The 16,408-nt window shown below is 39.5% G+C and overlaps 1 protein-coding gene across 1 annotated transcript in view; it reads right to left on the minus strand.

Moving 5' to 3' along the window:
• ASTN2 (astrotactin 2) overlaps positions 1–16,408 on the minus strand; it is a 384,514-nt gene that overhangs the window by 229,091 nt on the left and 139,015 nt on the right. The gene's annotated exons all lie outside the window — the stretch shown is intronic.

Below are 16,408 nucleotides of genomic sequence, written 5' to 3' on the forward strand. Positions count from 1 at the left end.
TTTTTTTGAGACAGAGTCTTGCTCTGTCACCCAGTCTGGGATGTAGAGGCATGATCTTGGCTCACTGCAACTTCTGCCTCCCATGTTCAAGCTATTCTCCTGCCTCAGCCTCCCAAGTAGCTGGGACTACAGGTGTGCACCACCACTCCTGGCTAATTTTCATATTTTTAATAGAGACAGGGTTTCACCATGTTGGCCAGGCTGGTCTTGAACTCCTGACCTCAAGCGATCCACCCACCTCAGCCTCCCAGAGTGCTGGGATTACAGGCGTGAACCACCACACCTGGCCTTGATCCGTATTTAAATATACAGACTATGAAAGATATTTTTGAAGCAGTTGAGGTAATTTGAATATAAAATGCTAGATGTGATAATGATGTTGAGCTTATGTTAACAAAAATAACTATCTGCTTGCAATATACACTGGGATATTTACAGAAGGAATAATATAATGCTGTATCTGCGATTTGCTTTAAAAGACTCTAGCAACAAAAAAACAAATTGCAGATCACCAATAGCTGAAGCAAAGTTGGCAAAATATTGACAACAATTATTGCTAGGTGATGAATACATAGAGATTTATTATACCATTTTCTCTCCTTGTGTGTACTTAAAATCTTCCTTAATAAAACATTGAGAAAAGACGGCTGCCAGATTACACAAAATTGAAAAGGAAAATTATTGCTGGGAAATAGAATGAGGGGAGATTTTTCATATTCTACATTATGTACTGTTTTGATTCTTTCTTGTAAATGTGTGCTCACTTGTATTGTTTTTTAAAGACTATTTTTAGAACACCTTTAGGTTCACAGAAAAATTGAAATGAAGGCACAGAAAATTTCTCTATTTCGTGCCCCCCCCACCTACCTGCCACATAGCTTCCCCTGTTATGAACATCCCCAACAGAATGGTACATTTGTTACAACTGATGAACGTACACTTACATACCATAACCACGTGAAGTCCATAATTTATCATAGTAATCAGTGCTGGTGTTGAATATTCTATGGGTTTGTATAAATGTATAATGACATGTATCTACCACTGTAGTACCATGCAGAGTATTTTCACTGCCCTAAAAATACCATGTGCTCCACCTATTCATTCATGTCCCCTGCTCTTAACTCCTGGAGACCTGGAAACTCCTGGAATCTTTATTCTTCACAGTTTTACTTTTCCAGAATGTCATACAGTGGGAATCATACAGTATGTAGATTTCAGATTGACTTTTTTTTTTTTTTTTTTCCAAAATTTTAAAACGTGGGAAAGCATTACTATGTATATTTTAAAATTAATTTTTTTTTTTTTTTTTTTTTTTTGAGACAGTCTCACTCTGTCACCCAGGCTAGAGTGCAGTGGCACAATCTTGAGTCACTGCAACCTCTGCCCCCCAGGTTCAAGTGATTCTCCCACCTCAGCCTCCTGGATAGCTGGGATTACAGGCACCCACCATCATGCCCGGCTAATTTTGTATTTTGCAGAGATGGGGTTTCACCCATGTTGGACAGGCTGGCCTTGAACTCCTGACCTCAGGTGATCCACCCACCCCGGCCTCCCAAAGTGCTGGGATTATAGGCATGAGCCACAGCAGCCGGCTGCCTTCTTTTACTTACTAATACGCATTTAAGCTTCCTCCATGTATTTTCACGGTTTAGAAGCTCATTTCTTTTATTGCTCAATGTAGTACATTGTCTGGATGAACCACAAGCTATTTATCCACTCACCTATGAAGGACATATTGGTTGCTCTAAAGTTTGGGCAATTATGAATAAAGCTGCTATAAATATCCATGTGCAAGTTTTTGTGTGGATATATGTTTTCAACTCCTTTGGACAAATACCAAGGAGCACAATTGCAAGATTACATGGTAAGACTATGATTTAAGGGACATGAAAGGAATGCAGTATTTTGCTAGGACAGATGTAAGGATGGCTGGGCTTAGTGGGCTAGAAATGACTTAGTGTGCCAGTCAGTGAAAACAGGGAGGTAGGAGGTGAGACTCAACCCCAGAGGCAGAGACTCAGGCATCAGACCAGATTGAGGACTAGCTAAAACAGGGCTAGGGCAGAAGCAGCTTTCCATAAGAAGTGCCCACCAAAGTGCCATTGAGGTAGGAGGTGAGACTCAGCTCTGGAGGTGGGGATTCAGACACTGGACCAGACTGAGGACTAGCTAAAACAGGGTCAGGCAGAAGCCATTTTCCACAAGACACGCCCACCAGTGTGCCATGTCAGTTCACAATTGCCATGGCAACACCTAAAGGTTACCATCCTTTTCCATGGCAACGATCCCATGAACCAGAAGTTACCCTTATCCTAGGAATTTCTGCATAAACCACCCCTTAATTTTCATGTAATTAAAAGTGGGTATAAATACATCTGCAGGGCTGCTACCTTGGACACACTGCCTATGCAGTAGCCCTGGTCTACAGACAGCGGACCTATGCTGCTACTCTAAACTTCAATAAAAGTTGTTATCTAAAAAACAAACAAACAAACAAACAAAACAGTACATTTGTAATGTTTTGTAAGAAACTGCCAAACCACCTTCCAAAGTGGCTGCACATTTTGCATTCCTACCAGCAATGAATGAGAGTTCCTGTGGCTCTGAATCTTTGTCAGCACTTGATGTGCAGCATCTTTTCATATGCTTATCTGCCATGTCTATCTTCTTTGGTGACATGTATATTAAAGTATTCAGCCCATGTTTTTAATTGGGCTGTTTTCTTATTGTTGAGTTTTAAGAGCTCTTTATATATTTTGGATAACAGTCCTTTATTGGATGTGTCTTTTGCAAATACTTTCTCCCAGTCTTTGGCTTGTATTCTCATTATCTTGACATTGTCTTTCATGGAGCAGAAGTTTTTCATTTCAATGAAATCCAGCTTATCAATGATTTCTTATGTATTTTTTTTTTTGTTTTGTTTTGTTTTTGTTTGTTTGTTTGTTTGAGACAGAGCCTTGCTCTGTCACCCAGTCTGGAGGGCAGTGGTGCGATTTTGGCTCACTGCAACCTCTGCCTCCCAGGTTCAAGCAATTCTCTGCCTCAGCCTCCCAAGTAGCTGGGATTACAGGCACATGCCACCACACCCAGCTAATTTTTGTATTTTAGTAGAGACAGGGTTTCACCATCTTGGCCAGGCTGGTCTTGAACTCCTGACCTCAAGTGATCCACCTGCCTTGGCCTCCCAAAGTGTTGGGATTACAGGCATAAGCCACAACGCCCAGCCTGCACTACTTCTCATAAAGCCACCCATCAATCAAAAACATCTATTTGGGACACTGAACAAACAAACACAAAAACCTTAATTGTATTAAGCCACTGAGATTTAAGGGTTTATTGTTTATAACAACTAGTACTGTCAAACTATGTAAGTACTTAGAACATGGGAAGGAATCAATAAATGCTAGTAATCACCATGATGATGATATGATGATGATCATGATGACAATCCCCCTGGACAAACGGTCCACAAGGGCAGCAGGTAGGAGGGCCGGTCAAGTCTGACTGAATGGCTGGGTCAGGGGAGCTCGGCCTCCCAAAGTGCTGGGATTACAGGCATAAGTCACTGCGCCCAGGCTTATGTATTGTATTTTTAAAAAGCAATAACATTTTCCTATTCTTCAAAATAAAACAGAAGAATAGATAAGCAGTGACATGAAAATAATATGTTGGGTGGAGGTGAGGGGTTGGGTAAAGGAGACTGTCTCTTTGTCTGTGGCCCGGCAGTCTTACAGATGCCACTTGATGGAGTGATTAATGGTAGCAACTATAAAGAGGAAAGCTGGCTGAAATACTGGAGCAAAGAGGAGCAGGAGATCTGGGACTGGGGCTGAGATTCAGGGCCTGGCAGAAATTACGCCTATGAAAAATTTTCCCAGCAGCCCTCATTGAGCATTGAGTTGAGTTGAGGTTGTTAGCACTCCATAGGGAATTTTCTCTGGGCAATAACATTATTATTTCTGACCTCTGACTATCCATACAAGTTCAAACCGTTACAAATTGGGTCTGGTCAATGAACATGAATGTATATGATATTAAAATAAAGCTTCAAAATTCTGGACCAGTTGTTTCCATTATCAACCCAAGGAAATAAACTAGAAAGGAAAAAAAATGTATCTGCACAAGGACATTTTTACAATCTTATTTGAGCCTGTTCAATGTTCAAAGTTGGGTCTGTCAACTTGACAAACTCTTAGGTGGCCAGTTTGACAATTATAAAGGCCAGTAAAAAATTATTTCAAACATTTTTCATATTAAGTAAATAAAATGCCAAAATTTATATTTATTAGAAAAGAAAGTTTTTGAATACCTAGAATTATTATAGATATGTATTAACAGAGTAAGAGGAACTTAGTAAATGTTTACAATTAGATAAATATAACCAACATCATGATTATATTAAGCTGGTTGATAAAATTGACTCTTTTAAAATGCTCTTTTATGCTTTAAATTTAAATTGAATTCAAACATCTATTGAGCACTTACCAAGTATCAGGTATAGGCTAGACTGAAAAATTTGGGGCCGAGTACATCACATCATATGGAGATAGAATCAGAGTTTCAGCAAAAAGTAGAACTAAGTAGACCAACAGATAATAAGAAAAGGAGGGAGGAAAGAAAAAGAGATGAAGAGAGAGCAATTTGGGGGCAGGGAACAACTCTAAAATGGCCCTCAACAATCCCCCCTCCTCATATTTACCACCTGTTATAACCATCTCCACTTGAGTTCCTTGCTCCCAACCAACAGAATATGACAGTATTGAGAGGATGTCACTTCTGTGATTAGGTTACAAAAGGTGTAACTTCCATTGTATTAGACTCCCTCTTGCTGGCTTTAAAAACAACGAATGAGTAATGAAGAGGCTCATGTGGCAAAGGATGGAGGGCAGTCTCCAGCAAAAAGTCAGCAAGGAACTGAGGACTTTGGTCCAACCATCCTTAAGGAACTGAATCTCATGAAAATACATATGTCATCTTGGAAATTGCTACTTCCCCATTTCAGCCTTCAGATGAGACCACACCTCCTGCCATTAACTTGATTGCAGTTTTGTAAGACACTGTGAAGGAGAGAAACCAGATAACCTGTGCTTGGATTCCTCACTCACAGAAACTGTGAGAGAAAAAAAAGTGTGTTGTTTCAAGTGACAAAGTTTTGGAGGTAATTTGTTGTATAATGACTGATAAGTAACACATAAAATTTTATATTATTTCATAAAAATTCTAGTGCTGGGCACAGTGACTCATACCTGTAATCCTAGCACTTTGGGAGGCTGAGGTAGGAGGATGGCTTGAGTTCAGGAGTTCAAGAACAGCCTGGGCAACATAGTGAAACCCCATATCTACAATAAATTACCTAGGTGTGGTGGCATGAGCCTGTAGTCCCAGCTACTTGGGGGGCTGAGGTGGGAGGATCACTTGAGCCAGGGAGGTCAAGGCTGCAGTGAGCTGAGATCATGCCACTGCACTCCAGCCTGGGTGACAGAATGAGATCTTGTCTCATAAAAAAAAAAAATTCTAGTAATTATAAACTTCTAGACTCAGACATATTTGTCAGGTTGTATGGGAGTTTTAACTCCTTACATTTTCTCTCCTATATTCTTTTCCTTCTCAGAATTCAGTTGCTAATGAGAGAAGAAAATGAGACTATTGTGTTGAGAATAGTAATAACAATAATAACAGTAATAATGATTGTATTAACAGCTAACATCCACAGAGCACTTATTCTTTACCAGGTGGTGCCTTTTGGATTTATTAAGTCATCAAACACTCACATTGCTGTGTGGTAGATGACTACTATTATCCTCCATCTTGCGGAAGAGGGAAGCAAAGTACAGAGAGGTTAAGTTAGTTGCCCAAAGTTATAGAACTTGTCAGTTGCAAAAAGATACCAATAATTATTTCAAATTATCTTTTCATCTCTTCCCTAAAATACCTTTCCAGCTGGGTGGTGTTGGGGTTCTGTCTGATTACAAAGCCCTCACTTTTTCTAGACAATGGTGTCCTTAATAAGCAAACTTATTTTATATTATTAATAATAACAGATGCAATATAATGAACATTACTACACATTAGGCAAAGCGCTACATGTTTTACATCCAATTGAGACAGGAAAACAGGGTCTTGGGGCAGGGAACATAAGGCTGATTCCCACTTAAGCTATGACAGGAAATATCCTCTCTGTAGGTAGGCCATAGGCCAAGTAAATAACTTGTAATTTTACTTCATCCTCTTCATTTACATAGAGCGTATACCCAAGTAACCAATGGAATCATCTAGAGGGTATTTAAACTCCGCAAAATTCTGGTCCCTATGCTTGGGGCTTCTCCCACACTGTGGAGTGTACTTTCATTTCCAATAAATCCATTCATTCCTTCCTTGCTTTGTTTGTGGGTTTTGTCCAATTCTTTGTTCATGACACCAAAAACCTGGATATCATTCACCAGTTACATAATATCTCATCTTGCTCCCAACAATCCTGTGTTAACTACTGTTATCCCTATTTTAAAGACAATGAAAGAAAACTAGAGATCTTCTTTATAAATGAAGAAAACAATATTAAGCTCCTAGGGTGGTGTTATCAGTGGAATTGTGTCCCCCAAAATATATTGAAAGCCTAATCTCCAGTACATCAGAATGTGACTTTATTTGCAAATGGGGTGATTTTAGTTGTAACTGGTTAAAATGATGTCATCCTTGAGTGGGGCAGGTCCTTAATCAAATATGACAGATGGCTTTAAAAGAATGTGTACACATACATACAGAGGAAATGCCATGAGGAGGTAGGGATTGAAGTTATGCTCACATGATGCAAAAAAATGGCTGGGGCCACCAGAAGTTGGAAGAGGCAAGGAATAATCTTTCTCTAGAAGTTTTGGAGAGAACATGGCCCTGATGACACCTTAATTTGTGTCTTCTATGCTCCAAAACTGTGAAAGAATAAATTTTTCATTTAAGCCACCTAGATTGTGGTACTCTATTACTGCAACCTTAGCAAACTGATGAAGCCACCTTTGCAAAACTATGACTGAGATAGTGAAAGAGATCTAACTTAACTGACTCCATCTTGCTTCTAACCTCCATGCTGTCCTTGTTCATTCCTGGGCATAGGCTGAACTAACTTTGGGATAAACTTAGTTTGTAGTTTCTAGTTTAAACAAAAATGGTAACAGCCCTTTCCGAAGCAGACCTCCTTCTTACCTGGGAACTAGATTGCCTTTGTAGGACTAATATTAGCCGCAGATCAGAAATTACGGTTTAGGAGTCATGTAGCTGGAGGTTACAAAATGCTGACCCTAAACTGCTCCTGAGATCAGTGCTTGAGATATTTTTCAGACCCTGCACTTGATGGATCAGCTGGCACCACCCAAATGAATAAACTTGCCAGGTTGTGACCCACAGACCCCAGTTGCATGACAGATGAATAACATACTCAGACAGCGATACTCATTGAAAGAGCAGCTACAGGGCCGGGCCACACAGACAGTTGTGGCAGCTGTGCACCTTTACTAGCTGGCCGTGCCAGCATTTATTCAGCACAGATCTAATGACAAAGGCTTTGAATCAACACACCTGTGGGCAGTTAATCTGGTCGCCCTCCCCAGGAGTGAGCCATCCTGCCCGTGAATAATCAAAGGTTGGTTTTAGGACAATGAGAGTAAACAAGCTATTTAGATAAACTCCCCACATTCTCTTGTTATTTGTTTTTTTGCTATCAACTAAAGGTAAAGAGGACTAGGCTGTCTTCAGCCAAATCTTTTACTGAAGCTATGCAACCTCCTCGGCCTTCCAAGAAGGTTTGTGTCTATCTCTTGTAACTATCTTTATAATTTTTATAATTTCTCCAACCACCCTGACCAATCCCCTACATAAACTGGCTCATCTGATCTTGTGGCCCCTGACTCAGGAACTGACTCAGTGCAAGGAGACAGCTTCAACTCCCTATGATTTCATCCCTGACCAATCAGCCTTCCTGTCTCACTGGCTTTCCTCACCCACCAAGTAATCCTTAAAAACTCTGCTCCCCAAATGCTCAGGGAGACTGATTTGAGTAGTAATAAAACTCTGGTCTTCCACAGAGCAGCAAGCTCTGCTTGAATTACTGTTTCTCCATTGCAATTCCCCTGTCTTGATGAATTGGCTCTGTCTAGGCAGTGGGCAAGGTGAACCCCTTGGGCAGTTACAAATTTGGGGGCTTGTCCAGGATTGCCCGTGTGGCTACCTGTTCATGGTTCAGTGACCCCCACCCTCCAGCAATGGATCCAGAGGCCAGCCCAAGTGGCTACCTAGTTCTTTTGGACTGGGGCTGACTCTGATACTCTATTGGTGGGGTACTGCTGATCCAGTGTGCAAGGATTTAATTGCAATGGAGAAATAATCCTAGGGAGATGTCCCTTAACTGTAGTCCTATCACAGGGTGTCAGTCTGTAGCACCATTGCAGGGTGTTTGGATTGGTGACTATCCTAGGTGCTTCCAATACCTCCTTCCTTCTCCCAACTGGTGTGTAGCCCTACGGCAGGGTGTCTGTAGCCCCAATGCAGGGAGTCTGTTTACAACTCCACCATGGTGTGTCTGTGTCTGTATCCCCATTACAGGGTGTCTGTTTGGCTCCTTGTGAGGGTTCTTGGTTAGTTCTTTCTAACTAGTAGGAAGAGTCTTGGTTTGGGAGACTTCTCATTCAGGAGGATTTCAAAGAGGATTCTCAGATGGAGAATAGGAGGATAGTTTGGAAGGGATACTCTTGGAGTTCTTGGTCAGGGATCTGATTTGGAAGGCCTTGTGTCTGTCATGTCTTTGTGTGTGTTTGTATATGTGGAGGGGATCTCAGAAGGAATTGCTGGTGGAAGTCCAGCAGGCTTAACTCAGAGAACCCTCATTATTTGTCTAGTTACATTTGGTGAGCCCTAAAGAAAGCTCAACAGGCCTGTCTCAGGGTGACCATCTGCTCTTGGCCTTGCCCAGAGACCCCATTGTGAATTACCATTTAGAGGTCATCCCTTCCCACCTGGAGTGGATCAAAGACAACAGGGACCAACAGGGAAAAAGTTTGAGCGTTGCCAGGTTGATATTGGGTGCTGAACAAGGTGACTAATGTCTGTTTTGTTATATGTATTTTGCTGGGATGAAAAATGTTAATTCGGTTCTCCATGCAGCCTGTGGGCAGCATTTGCAAACTAAGAATCTTGTCTTTGGTTCCACAAAACAGTAAAGGGTGATTTTCTCTTGTAAAGTGGCTTGAACCCCACAGCTATAGCACAAGAGAACAGGGTCATCAGAAGCCACTCCGTTCTTCTAGAAGCTGCAGAGAAAAGGAACTTGGGAACCTGGTATGCCAGCAAAAAGGGTAAGAAGTTCTTACCAGCCAGATTTCTCTCTCTCTCTCTCTCTCTCTCTCTCTCTCTCTCTCTCTCTCTCTCATCTGTCTGGGTAAACAGTAAACTACTTGTCTCCCCTGCCAGGGTTTGATTAATAGAAAAAAGGATTTGTGAGACTAGTCTTAGGCTGTAGCAAATCTGGTGTACTTTGTGCTAAGAATTTGTCTTTCTGTGTTCTGTAGTGGAGAGAGGGGTATCACAGGATAGAATGTGGATTTAGGATCCTTATAAGCCTGCTTTTCAAGCCAGTTTGGCAGGTTGGTCAGTTATAAACTTTGCTATGGGTCCCTGAAACCAATACAGTATAAAATTCCTCTGTCTTGTTTTGTGTCCTTAAGAGCTCAACCTTGTGACCATGTGGGGATACTTTCTATTGGTTTGTACCATCCAGAGGACAGACATTTGTAGGCTAATGTCATAGTTAGCCATAAAAATTTTTCTTGAGCAGTTAAAAGTCTTGCAAGCTTGAAATTGGCTTCTCTAGACTCCTTCTAGGAAAAGCAACAGAAATTGCTCAGTACTGAATAGCTCAGTAGCCAAGGCTTTATCTTTTGAAAGTGGTGGCCTGGGTTCAATTGTTGGTTTCTGGAACGGTTTCTTTCTGGTTTGTTATTAGTGTTACATTGCCATTTACTGAGGTTCCCCGCCTCCCCCCATGGTAGTTTCTGATTTCCTCTCTTGAGTTTTCCTTTATCTGAACTACCTTGTGGAGATTCTAAATCCTGTAAAAAAGAAACTACATACCATGTCTTTGAAGCACCCAGGAAGTTACCTTTGGTAAAGTTTAGAAGCTAGAAATATTGGCTGCTTGGCATGGCTAAAGCCAGGTAATAAGAAATTTGAAATGATTTATTTTAAAGAGCACTATGGNGCTTTATCTTTTGAAAGTGGTGGCCTGGGTTCAATTGTTGGTTTCTGGAACGGTTTCTTTCTGGTTTGTTATTAGTGTTACATTGCCATTTACTGAGGTTCCCCGCCTCCCCCCATGGTAGTTTCTGATTTCCTCTCTTGAGTTTTCCTTTATCTGAACTACCTTGTGGAGATTCTAAATCCTGTAAAAAAGAAACTACATACCATGTCTTTGAAGCACCCAGGAAGTTACCTTTGGTAAAGTTTAGAAGCTAGAAATATTGGCTGCTTGGCATGGCTAAAGCCAGGTAATAAGAAATTTGAAATGATTTATTTTTAAAGAGCACTATGGTTAAAACTCAGCTTAATTAAAAGTGGATAAACAGATTCTGTTCCCTCATGCTAACCCATGTGGCTGTAAAAAGTTCCACTGCTGGCCCGGCGCGGTGGCTCAAGCCTGTAATCCCAGCACTTTGGGAGGCTGAGACGGGCGGATCACGAGGTCAGGAGATCGAGACCATCCTGGCTAACACGGTGAAACCCCGTCTCTACTAAAAAATACAAAAAGCTAGCCGGCGGAGGTGGTGGGCGCCTGTAGTCCCAGCTACTGGGGAGGCTGAGGCAGGAGAATGGCGTAAACCCGGGAGGCGAAGCTTGCAGTGAGCTGAGATCCGGCCACTGCACTCCACCCCGGGCGAAAGAGCGAGACTCGTCTCAAAAAAAAAAAAAAAAGTGGATAAACAAGCTATGGATATATTTAAAAGGCCTTTATGTTTTCTCTTCTTGGAACATGCTTTTCTGGAAAAAGGTTTTTTTCCTTCTCAGCATACTGAATTATTTATCTCCATTTTTTTTGTCTTGCCACTCTTAAAGCATACATAAGAGGCCCTAAGATAACTTCTGATGGCCTGGGCCTCCTTGGGAAAGACAGAGGAGGAGCCACAGACTCCGTTTTGGAAAAAATTCTCCGTTTCCTTCATTAAAACCCAGGAATTAAAAGTGGATGGATCCGTCTCAAAATCAAACGCTCTGTTCTGTTTTGCATTGTATTATCTGACAGTTTTGAGTTTGGGGGATATCAGAAATTACTTGGCAATATGAGAGAGTTGTGGTGTGTAACAACTAGGTAGGAAATACATTTTAAGGAATGGCTAATAGCACTTATGGAGGGATACTTGACTTTTTGCACACTTGGATCATAGAAGCACGCTATTGGCCACCTGGAAGATAAGGAAACATCCCCACCCCCTACTGGGAGATGAGACTCGCATGAGAGATGGGCTGATTACAAAATGGGCTGACTGGCTTTGGGTTGCCTTGCAGTGAAATGCAGGGTAGAAGCACTGTACTGTCTTCTCCCGTAGTATTTCCCTCCCTTTGGGGACCCAGGATCCAGTATAAAATGGCACCCTTAATTTTTGGGGTCTGTCTTTGCCTTCACCTGCTTATTTGCTGCCTATTTAACCCTAGAAAAGCATGCTTTCCTGGCCCTGTTCCTCCAAGGACTCCACCCTGAAGCTAGTAATCCAATTAATAAACTGGCAAATGAAAAATATTACAAGTGCTGAAGCATCTGTCTATCTATTTATATGTGTGTATGTTTACATATAAAAGAGCTCTGATTAATTGGCTTAGAAAAATAAGCACTTAAATCAAATATTTTATCAGAAAATAGAAACTTTAATGCCTTTTGTTCACAAGACTTCAGTAATCTTTTGGAAATAAAGACAGTTTTAAAATTATTGGTAAAATAAAATGTCTTAAAATGTAGACATTTGTATAAATTAAGGTCAGATATCAGATTTGTTAAATGCTTTAAGGTCAAACTGTTTCCTTGACTTTTGAAAAGTGTTCAACTTACCTATTTTGGGGCATTAGATTATAGATGAGGCCTGGAGACAAATGAAGAGCCATGCCCACCAGCTATGATAAAAAGAGTCAGACCTTATCATCACTTCTATCTGATGTCCTAGGCTCCACCCCAGTACATAATTAAAATCACTTACTTACCAGGTTTTTCACTACAAATAAAAGTTGCTAAGAGTTAACATTGTAACATGTTATTGAGACCACTGGAGAAACAGTTTTACATACAAGGTGTGTAGGGGATGTGTTTTTGGTAAAAGATTATAAGGTATGGCTTTTGTTAAAAGGAATGTAATTTTGTCTAGTTCAGAGAGTTTTAAAGATTGCCTTAACCTAAAAGTGTAACAGAACAAAACTGAAGGTTTAAGCAAAGTGAAAAGGGCTTATAAAGGGTTGATCTTGTAAAAAAAAAAACATTCTGTGGGTAAAACAAGTTGGCTAAGATTTGAAAGAAATTATTGAGCATTTTTCCATAGGTTAAAACATTAAAATCATACTGATGTGGGGCCAGAATCTGGGCCCATATGTCCAAATAAGGTTTTCTTAGAAAATTGGTCTGTTTGATAGAAAATTGTAAAGGGTTCGAAACAGTTTATGAAAATCTTACCTTACGATCAAACTAATTAAAACTGGATATAAAATTTTACTTAAAAAACTGGTTTTAACATTAAAGATGCACTAATGGAAACATGAAATCTGGTTTTCTCTTTTGAAGATGATTTTTATGTAATGTTAAAAGATAAGGAAAGAGTTTTACCCTCTGGGTAAATGGCAGGGATATAAAAGGAAGACAGAAAACAGACAAATTCAGTCAGCCTCATGCTATCTTTATTGGGTCTTATTTGGAAAGTTAAGTCTTCTCTATCAGAGCAAAGGTTTTCTTTTAAAATTTTGAAGTTATCATTTTGGCCAAATGAATTAGTTATGGTTATCATTTTGGCCAAATGGATGACTTATGGTGACCTGAGATTCTATTTTATAATATCCAGTGTTTTAAACCTTTGCTATTTGACAAACTTTCCAAAATCAAATTATAAATTATGTCTCTTTCTAACCTAATCTTTTAGATATTAAATCCTCTGAAGTCCTAAAATGACATTTGGCTTATTTCATATGAAACTCATACAAGAAGCACTGGCAAATATGAAATGATATTTGGCTTTCTTTGGAACATTTGTGTAAATGTGTTATTGGCGTGTGTTCTGAAATTATGTAAAACTCCTATAATTCTAATATGACTTAGTATATGTTATCAGTAATAATTATAATTATTATGTTAAATGACTGTGTGCTACAGAGGTAACAAATTCCCTTGTCAATTGTGTCTTCAAGTGTGGCTGCCCTAAAATGTTTTTGTCATCCATATACTATTGTTGTCTCGTTTTGATCCTCTTTAACAGATAGTTTTATAATCAGCTACAAAATTTAACAGGCACTCTTAAATGCAGGTTTCTGATTAAAAACTCTGGAGACTGTGACATCAGAATGAAGGAAAAACTTTCAAACTGAAGGTTGAATAGTGTTTGATTTTCTTTGGACTATATTTCCATAAATATGTTATTAGTATGCATTCCAAAAAATATGGGACACTTCTTTAATTCTGATATGATTTAGAGTACATTATTAATATTATAACTGTTAAATAAAATTATTGTATGCCACAGAAGTAACCAAGATTCCTAGTCAATTGTAGCCTTAATAGTGGCTATAGACTTTTGTCATCCACAGACATTTTGTCTTCCTTTTGTCCTTTTCAAAAGGCAGTTTATAATCAGATATAGCACTCTAAGTGCAGGTCTCAGATAACTTTAAAAATCGTTTTATTGGAATAGAGGAAAAAATGAAACTTCTAGGATTCTCATAGATAGCTGATGTGTTAAACATTGCTAATCCTTTCATTTTCACTCAAGATAGCATATTTCTTTAGAGTTATCTGCAACTTTTAACAAGTGAGTAAAAAATACTTCTGTGAAAAAATTTTAGAGCATATTTGTTTCTCTTTACCTGATTTCTCCTGAATATGGAAACTATTTGTAAGTATTCTGAATTTATGTCAGTACAGTTAATTGCATAAGTATAATAAGAATCTGTTTTCTCTTGTAACAGGACACAATTGGAGAAACTGGTTATTTTACCAAGGCTTTCACTGGAATGGCATGCTTCCTTCAAAGAATCAAAGTTAATGTATACAGCCAATTAAAGCCCCTTGGGGAATCTAACCTCATACCTTGTCTATACAGTCCCCGCACAAGGGTCCTGACCTGTGAGCTACCCTGGGATCTTGAGAAGACAGGAATTTACCCAACTCATAGGTATTTGAGGGTAAAAACCCATGGATGAGCTTGGCTTTTAAAAACTCTTATCTGAGATTTCTCATGGAACAGAGTTCCAGCAAAGCCAATTTAAACAAAGAAGACCCTAAGTGAAAAATAATTATTCTTGCTGTACTTTATGCAAATAATCAGGCCAAGTATAGTAAGACTAAAGTATATTTCTATAAACAAATCAGTTCTATCATGATTTGTTTTTAATAAAATGGGGTCTGGAGAGAGAAAATTACACTTCACAAGGAAACCTATTATTAGCTGTTGTTAGCTGTCCTTGAGTTTTTTGCACAATTCTGACTAAATCCTAAATTATTTGTGGGTTAGAAGTCCCCAAACTAATGCTTTCAAATCTTTGCTTTTAAAATTGAGAATTGTACTCCTCATCCTAGGACTCGTTATTTACCTTATAGTAGGCTGTTCACCTAAATACTGTACTAAAACTATAGATGAGCGCACTAATGATTTTGCCATGCAAGCCTTGGAAGCCCAGCCAGACCTGCATGAGTCGGTCAGATACTTGCAAAGTGGTCCCACTCTTCTCACCTTGGGGTTCACTCCCATTCCCACTATGTTGCCTGTCAGCAAGAAGAAGCCAGAGCAATCAATAGCCTTTTCCCATATTCATACCCTACACTTTAAGATTACGGTGTTACAAAACCCAAACTGAGGGACTGAAAGTGCCTATGCAAAATTATGATTGAGACAGTGAAAGAGATCTAACTTAACTGACTCCATCTTGCTTCTAACCTCCAAGTTGTCCTTATTCATTCCTGGGCATAGGCTGAACTAACTTTGGGAGAAATTTAGTTTGCAGTTTATAGTTTAAACAAAGATGATGACAACACTATCCCAAAGCAGACCTCCTTCTTGCCTGGGGACTAGATTGCCTTTGTAGGACTAACATTAGCCACAAGATTAGAAATTGTGGTTTAGGAGTTGCAGCTGGAGGTTACAAGATGCTGACCCTCCCTAAACTGCTTCTAAGATCAGTGCTTGAGATATTTTGCAGACCCTGCACTTGATGGATCAGCTGGCACCACCCAGGTCAATAAACTCACTCATCTGATCTTGTGGCCCCCCCACTCAGGAACTGACTTACTGCAAGGAGGCAGCTTCGACTCCTAGAGCTTCGACTCCCTATGATTTCATCCCTGACCAATCAGCACTCCTGGATCACTGGTTTCCCCTGACCCACTAAGTTATCCTTAAAAATTCTGTTCCCCAAATGCTCAGGGAGACTGACTTGAGTAATCATAAAACTCCGGTCTCCTGCACAGCCGACTCTGCGTGAATTACTCTTTCTGTATTGCAATTCCCCCGTCTTGATGAATCAGCTCTGTCTAGGCAGCGGGCAAAGTAAACCCCTTGTGTGGTTCCACTGATACAGGTGATTTAAGTGTTAAATAAAAATCTGTTACTTTAAAATGCTGAATAAAGAGTGTTTAAAGCACTCCACAAACATTATTTTTTAAATGCCTCTGTGTAAGAGAAATTCTAATATTGTGCCAGGATATGTCAAGCTATAAGATAAAAATGAGTGCATTTCCTAGAATGCTTATTCTACTGTAAGAGTTTGTGGGAGGTATAATAATTCATTTAACTGGTAAGTAACTTAAACATTAAAGAAGAGTCAAACACTTTTTTTTTTTAAAGGGAGAAGAGAGTTTTTTTTTTCTTTTCAAAACACTTGCTTGAGTTAGATCCCCAGGAGTATTTTTAATACTCCTGTGTAATTAGGGAAACATCATTATGTCTGTATTGATACATATACATACATATATAACATGTATATGTGTAAGACTATGAACAGTCCTAAATTTATACTTTGGGCTGATAACTCTGGTTTTCAGGAAAAAAAATAAAAAATAAAAACAAGTGCGAAGTCTCCCTAACTGGTCTAAGTGAGAAATCATTTGGCACCGCCTCTCCCTTATCCCCTACCTGCTAATTACAATTTTTCAAATATAGTTATCATTAAGTGCAAACTACCA

This window comes from Rhinopithecus bieti, unplaced genomic scaffold, assembly GCF_001698545.2.
Source record: "Rhinopithecus bieti isolate Rb0 unplaced genomic scaffold, ASM169854v2 scaffold_42948, whole genome shotgun sequence".
Lineage (NCBI taxonomy): Eukaryota > Metazoa > Chordata > Mammalia > Primates > Cercopithecidae > Rhinopithecus > Rhinopithecus bieti.